Genomic DNA, 6,749 nt, shown 5'->3' on the forward strand with positions numbered 1-6,749 from the left:
AACTCCCGAACGGTGAGATCACGACCTGAGCCGAAGTCGGACGCTCAACCGACGGAGCCGCCCAGGTGCCCCGACTCTCAGCGTCCTTATCTATAAAACAGGACTGGAGATACCACCCAGCTTGTTAGGCTGAGCAAGAACTATGTGTGAAAACACGCAAGGCAGTTAGAACACTGCCTGCCGTGCAGTGAGCCCTGAGAAAATTCCGACGTTGATGATTTGACTTGAATTGTGGAGGGAGGTTAGGTGGAAATCTGCACCCTGTGGGGCGTGATTTCCAAGCTTCTTTCCCCCTGCCAGGCATGCTCTCCAAGGGCCGAAGTGGAACAGTCCCAGGAGAAAGAGAAAAGATATTCTGCTACAGGCTGTGGAGGCTTCACCAGCTCGCCCAGCAGGACGCTGGACGACCTCGGGACGGCGAGCTCAGGCAAGCAGAGCCCCCAGTCAGCTCTGAAGTGCGGAGACTGCCAGTCATTCCCAATATCCATTCTGCTCTTCTTTTCATTTAAATGTTTACTTTTGAGAGAGAGTGAGTGGGGGAGGGGCAGGGAGCGAGGGGACCAGAACTCACAAACCGAACCGCGAGATCATGACCCGAGCCAAAGTAGGAGGCTTAATGGACTGGGCCCCCCAGGCGTCTCTCTTCCCTTATTTCTAAGTCACGCCGGCGCTGCTTTACCTGGAAACGTGTCTCCCACAAAAACTCTGCCTTTCAGCCTTCCTTGCAGCTACGTGTGCCAAGTTCTGGCCCATGGATACCAGCTCCAAGGTCTCACCTTCCTGACCCTTCTTCCTTTCCGGCGGGCTCGCAGGCACGAGAGCTGCAGCCTGGGAGGCCGTCGTGGCCCGTGAGGGCGGTGGGACAGCAAAGGGGAAAAGATGGGGTCCCTGAAGATTAGGGAACCCTGACACCAGCCCTCGGCCCCCCACTAAAGGGAGCGACCACCCTCTGTCTTGTTTTAACCACTTTTGCTTGGAGGTTGGGGACACGCTTGTTTGAGCCCGAGCCTACCCACTGCGGTGTCTCCTACATTGAAGCAGGGAAAGAAGGCTCATCAGACATTTGAGGAAAGTTTTCAACATGGAGTGGAGAGACTGAAACACAGAGGAAAGGAAACTGGACTGAAGAGAGTGCAGCAGAAAAAATAGGCTTTAAAAACCTGTAATTGGGGTGTGTGGGTGGCTCAGTCATTTAAGCCTCTGACTTCGGCTCAGGTCATGACCTCAGGGTTCATGAGTTAGAGCCCCGCTCGTGTGCTCTCGCTCTCTCTCAAAAACAAACATTAAAAGAATCTATAATTGCAGAAATGATAATTCTAATTTCTCTATAAGTGAGAAAAAAATTACACTTATGAGAGAATATTATCCAAGAAAAAGAATCAGAAGAAATGAAGTCGGAAAGACAAAATATGTGAGAGCTCCTGGCGTCTTTTCCAGCACCACCACGCAGCTCTGTGCCTTGCAGCGGACGCTCACCGGGGACAGACAACCAGAAGAGAAAACAAAATTAGCAAAAATGAACTAAGCGTAAATTCCAGAATAATTTTAAGAATATTACAGCTGAAAACGAATGGCCTGTTTAAAGTCTGATTGTACTATTTTTTGAGAGAGAGGGGGCATCCATGCAATCGGGGGAGGGACAGAGGGAAGGAGGGAGAGAGGGAGGCGGGGGGGGGGGAGAGAGAGAGAGAGAGAGAGAGAGAGAACTTCAAGAAGGCTCCAATCTGTTGTGAGGCACCCAACGTCTCACAACCCTGGGATCACGACATGAGCCAAAATCAAGAGTCAGACACTTAACCGAGTCACCCGGGCGCCCCAAACTCATGGACTCTTTGAAACATCATGCCCTTGTTGCCTCGTCCTTCTCCAGCACTCACGACAGGGAGGGCGACTGGTCTCGGTGCTATGGCTGCTCCCACTGGGATGTCCACCCTGGTCATCAATTTTGCACCCGTATCAGCTCCTCGGCCCCCGGGCCGGTCGATCCACCTGTCCCCTCAGCGAGTTCCTCTCTGCCTCTCTCGGAAAGGTCCATGATGCCCTTGGCCTTCTCCCCGACCTTTGCTCCTACTGCTCAAGACTGTGGTTCTCGGGGAGTTCCTTGCACTCCTACTACGTGTAGCTTTCATAGCTGAAGATCAGCTCCTACAATGTCTCATTTTCCTTGAAGGGGAGAACATCTAGAGGTGTGACACCTACCTGGAGAGTCCCCCTTCCGGAATGGTGTGAAGAGCTGGAGATGGGATGTGCTCCTTCCTCGTTTCTCTCATGCCCTTTTCCCCCCGATTCTAACAATGACGTTTCACTGGGGGTCCCTTCCTTTAACCACATCACTGTGTGCTTCTCCTGCTTCCAGGGGCGACAGGCGACTTGGCTCTTTATGGACTTCTCATCCGTGTTTTCTGTTTGTTGCTTTTCTTCTCTTTGTTTATTAAGTAACAGCTGCTGTTTCTCTTTTCTCCAAAAAGCTTCCTGTTTCTGCTGGATCCAGCGCCAGAAGTTCCCCGGGCAGGCGGACGCCTGTCGTGGCCTGGCCGTCGGTCTCCTGACCCAGAGGCACTGTCGCCCTCCCACGGAGGGAAGCCAGCGCCCGGGCCGGGTCAGCTTTGTGGGGGCTCTCGTTGCTGGCAGGGTGCGTCTTTGGCTCCGTGACACATTTCATCTGTGGCGCCCAGGCGAATTTCAGCCAGAAGGACTTTTGTCGATGGCCTCGTTTGAGTCTCTCTGCTCTTCCTTCACCTCAGGTTTCCTCTGCGCTTCTTGGGAACTGGGTGTGACTTCTGGTGGCGCTTCCCTGCTTGAAGCATTTTCAGCGTCTTGCTCTTACCCATCGTTACAAACGTACTTCCCTCAGGTAAACAAAGCCACCTCCTCTGCCGGCCTCTTCTGTGGCCTTCTTTTCTCTCTCTGGACGCTGCTGAGCACTCTCGTTCGTCTTCCTTTCTCCAACTTCCTTTCACGTTCCATCTCTTTCAAAACCTTCTTGAATCCAAGCTGGAAGAGTCCTGTGTCTTCCTGCGGCAACTTGTGGAGGCTCCTGCTTCACAGGGAGGTCATAGGTGAGCCCTGCTGGTCCCCAATGATGATGGCCTTTGTTTTCGATTCTAGGCGGGGCCAGAGATCCTGGCGGTTCAGACTGCCAACGGGGAGGAGGAAATCTACCCGACGGGACCAAAAGCAGCCCCATGCTGACAGTCCAACTGGTGTACTGGCCCCAGTGCAAAATTAACGGGTGGCCCACCAAAGCTGATTGTTCTGGGTAATGACATGCCTGTTGTCAGGGGCAATAATCCGCCGCGTCTTGACTGCAGCTGTCTCCAGGAGCACTGTCCGCTGGGCCTGGTGCTGATGACTGTTCGGGGCGGGCGGGGGCGGGGGCGGTGTAGGTACGTTCTTCTTTGTGGTTGCCACATTCTGTGAAACTCTGAATCCCCTTGAAAACACCCACAATTGTTTGGACCAGATCTCATCGTGGACAATCTTGTCACCTTGGCATCATTCCTAGCTGGTCTACCACAGCGGTTTGCTCTCCTGAAGCTTCTCTTTGGTCAATCCACGCTTGAGCCACTATAGAGTCTGGTGGGTTTGGATGCTTACCGGGGCTAGAACAGCAGCATCCGTTGCGGTTGCTTCAGGGGCCGTTGCTGCCAAGGCTGACGTCCTCGACCCCGTATTCTCACTTCTCAAATGTATTTACTTTCCTCAGCACCTTCCATTTACATGTAGGCCGGTCCAGACGACATTTCGGAAGCACAGCAACCAGGTCACTCACGGCCTCTCTGGTGCTGGACCGCATTGCTGCCACGCTTCCTGTGACGCCTCTCTCACCTTTTCAGGGCTTCTACTTCTTCAAGACCAAGACAAGATCCAATTTGACTCCCTTCTGACGCTACCTGGAGACAGTGTCAGATCCCACAGGCTAACGGCTCAGTCCCACAGGACGGCTCCCCCCACCCCGCCCCACGCACGCGCACACTTTAGATGCCAGTTGAAAGCCCAGGTTCTCACCTGTGTTTCTAACCAACTGGCTAAGAATTAAAGGTTCCTACAACCTCCTCCTTGGGTTCAATTAATTTGCTAAAGCGGCTCACGGGACTCAGGGAAATATTTTACTTCCTGGATTCCTGGTTTGTGATAAGAGGAGATCGCTCAGGAACAGCCGGATGGAGGAGGTGCACGGGGCCAGGGCTGGGGGAAGGGGGCGGGGTGTCCGTGCTCCGTCCAGGCCAGCTCCCCGTGTCACCAACCAGAAGCTCTCCAGACGTGGTCCTTTTGGGCTTGTGTGGAGACTTCGTAACAGGGGCGTGACTGATGAGTCCTTGGCCATTGGAGAACGGGCCCAACCCCGGCCCCTCTCCCCTCCCCGGAGGTCAGGGGGTGAGGCTGAGTTCTGACCAATCACATGGTTGGTCCCCCTGGCAACCAGCCCTCACCCCTAGGAGCATGAAATGAATAAAGGGAAACCTCACTAAAGTGGACTGGGGATGCTAAAAGGAAAGGCTGGAAGGGGGAGCCACCATTCAGTGTCAATTATAAGAAAAAATGTCTCCCCTGGGGCACCTGGGTAGCTTAGTCAGTTGAGTGTCTGACTTCTGCTCAGGTCATAATCTCGTAGTTCAGGAGTTGGAGTCCCGCATCGGACTCACTGCTGTCAGTGCGGGGCCTGCCTCAGACCCTCTGTCCCCCTAACTCTGCCCCTCTCCTGCTTGCACTCTCTCAAAAATAAACAAACATTAAAAAAACAAAGCTCATGTTTAGAAGAGAGAGAGAGAGAGAGAGAGAGAGAGAGAGAGAGAGGAGAAGTGTCTTCCCAAGGGAAGAACCAACAGGAAGGACATCAATTATAGGCTCCAACAGGAAAAGATGTGCACTGCGTCTCCTACGGGAAGTCCACCACACCTGCCCCTCGGCCAGTGAGAAACCTCATCCCCCTGGACCCCTGCTTCTCTCCAGTGGGCTTTGTTTCCAAACAACTCCCCTAATTTCCCCTTTCTCCATAAAATAATGCTTCTCTTCTTTGTTCTCTGGACTTGCCTGTGGTTTTGCCATAACTTGCCTATCCTGAATTACAGTTCTGTTATCCCAAATAAACCCATTTTTGCAGGTAAAATAATGGTTTTATTTTCAAGGTTAACAGAGTTTTTCCAAAAACCACCTTATTAACAGAAGCTCAAGTGTGGTTGAAAGAGGCTTGTTGTATCAAAATACCCCTTTTGTGACTCTTTTCGCTTAGGAAATTCAAAGGTTTTAGGAGCTCTGTGCCAGAAACGGGATGAAAACCAAATGCACATTTCTTATTATAAGTCACAGAATCACAGAACTTAACCAATCGACAGATCGGATGGATGGTAAATTTAAGGATGTAAACCAGAAAAACACTAGGTTTTCTGAGTAATAGAAATCCCATCGAGAGCAAACACAGAAAAACAGAAGGGTTTTTTTAAAAAAGTTCCCCAAATTGGCACCCGGCTGGCTCAGTGGGTTAAGCTCGGTTAGGCAACCGGCCCTTGATTTCTGCTCAGTTTCATGGTTTGTGAGATCGAGCCCCGAGTTGGGCTGCCCACTGACAGCAGAGAGCCTGCTTGGGGTTCTCTCTCTGCCTCTGCCCCACATGCCCACTGTCACTCTCTCAGAATAAATACAGAATCTTATAAGAAAACCAATGAAGTTCCCAGACTGAAGAAGGCTAAGAGCCTCCAGAATGAAGAGAACGGTGTGCTCAGTACAGTCAGGAGAGGCAGCACGGTATACCTCCATGGCATTTCGGAGCACCAGGGATATGGAGAAGATCCTAACCACTTTCAGAGAGAGAACCCACAGAGAGCAGACCACTGACCAGGCATCAGAATAGCTTTGGACTTTTCAACAGTGTCCCTGGAAGCTGGAAGCAAAATATGTGACGTCAGAAAATCTGAAGATAAAGTCTTTCCAAACTAGAATTCTAGACTCTGCCAAACTGTCCATCAGAGCCAGGCATAGAACAAACACCTTTCAGACATGCGCCCTTTCCAGAAAGCTCCGGAGGGCCGACTTGAGCAAAACGACAGAGTAAACCAAGAAGGGAGATGGAGATGGCAGCGGTGCCAGGACACAAGAACTGCAGCCCAGGGAGCACAAGGACGACAGCGGACAACAGCTCTAGCGGGGGGAAGACCGGGCAGCAGGTCTGGGGAGCAACCAGGCTGGACCGGAACAAGGGACAGGGCGCACCGGAGGGAGGTATCCAGGAGCTTGAGCCGAGGGAAAACGTTATTGACAGGCGTGTGGCAAAAGTGTCCGAACGTCTGAAAAAGAAGACATGTGGGCGTGAGAAAAGATGAAGAGAGACCAGAGCAGAGGCTGCGCCAGGGGGGGCCGCGGGAGCCGGCGAGAGGTGGTGAAAGCGGACCGACAGCTGCCGCCCCGGGGACACCGGGCCACGCGCGGCCACGCGGGCGGGGCGGAGCTGCGGGGACGGCGGGGCCCGCGGAAACCTGTCACACGGCCGCGTCAGAGCCTAGCAGCGGCCGCTTCACACACGCGGCTTTCCGTCACCAGGAAGCTAAGAGCGCCCAACGTACTTGCCGGGGAGAAGCGCAGGGGCCCGCCGCGTTTCGCTCGGGCTTCGGTTCCGCGAGGAGTACGGCTCAGACTGGCGTTATTCCGATTTTTAAAACCAATCAAGTCAAAGGAGTCGCTGGTGAGGCCTCCGCGGCCCGCCGCAGCCTCCGTCTCCATGGCAACGGGCCGCGTCCTCGCACGGAGCCGCG

The sequence above is a fragment of the Panthera tigris genome, chromosome C1 (assembly GCF_018350195.1).
Source record: "Panthera tigris isolate Pti1 chromosome C1, P.tigris_Pti1_mat1.1, whole genome shotgun sequence".
Taxonomy (NCBI): domain Eukaryota; kingdom Metazoa; phylum Chordata; class Mammalia; order Carnivora; family Felidae; genus Panthera; species Panthera tigris.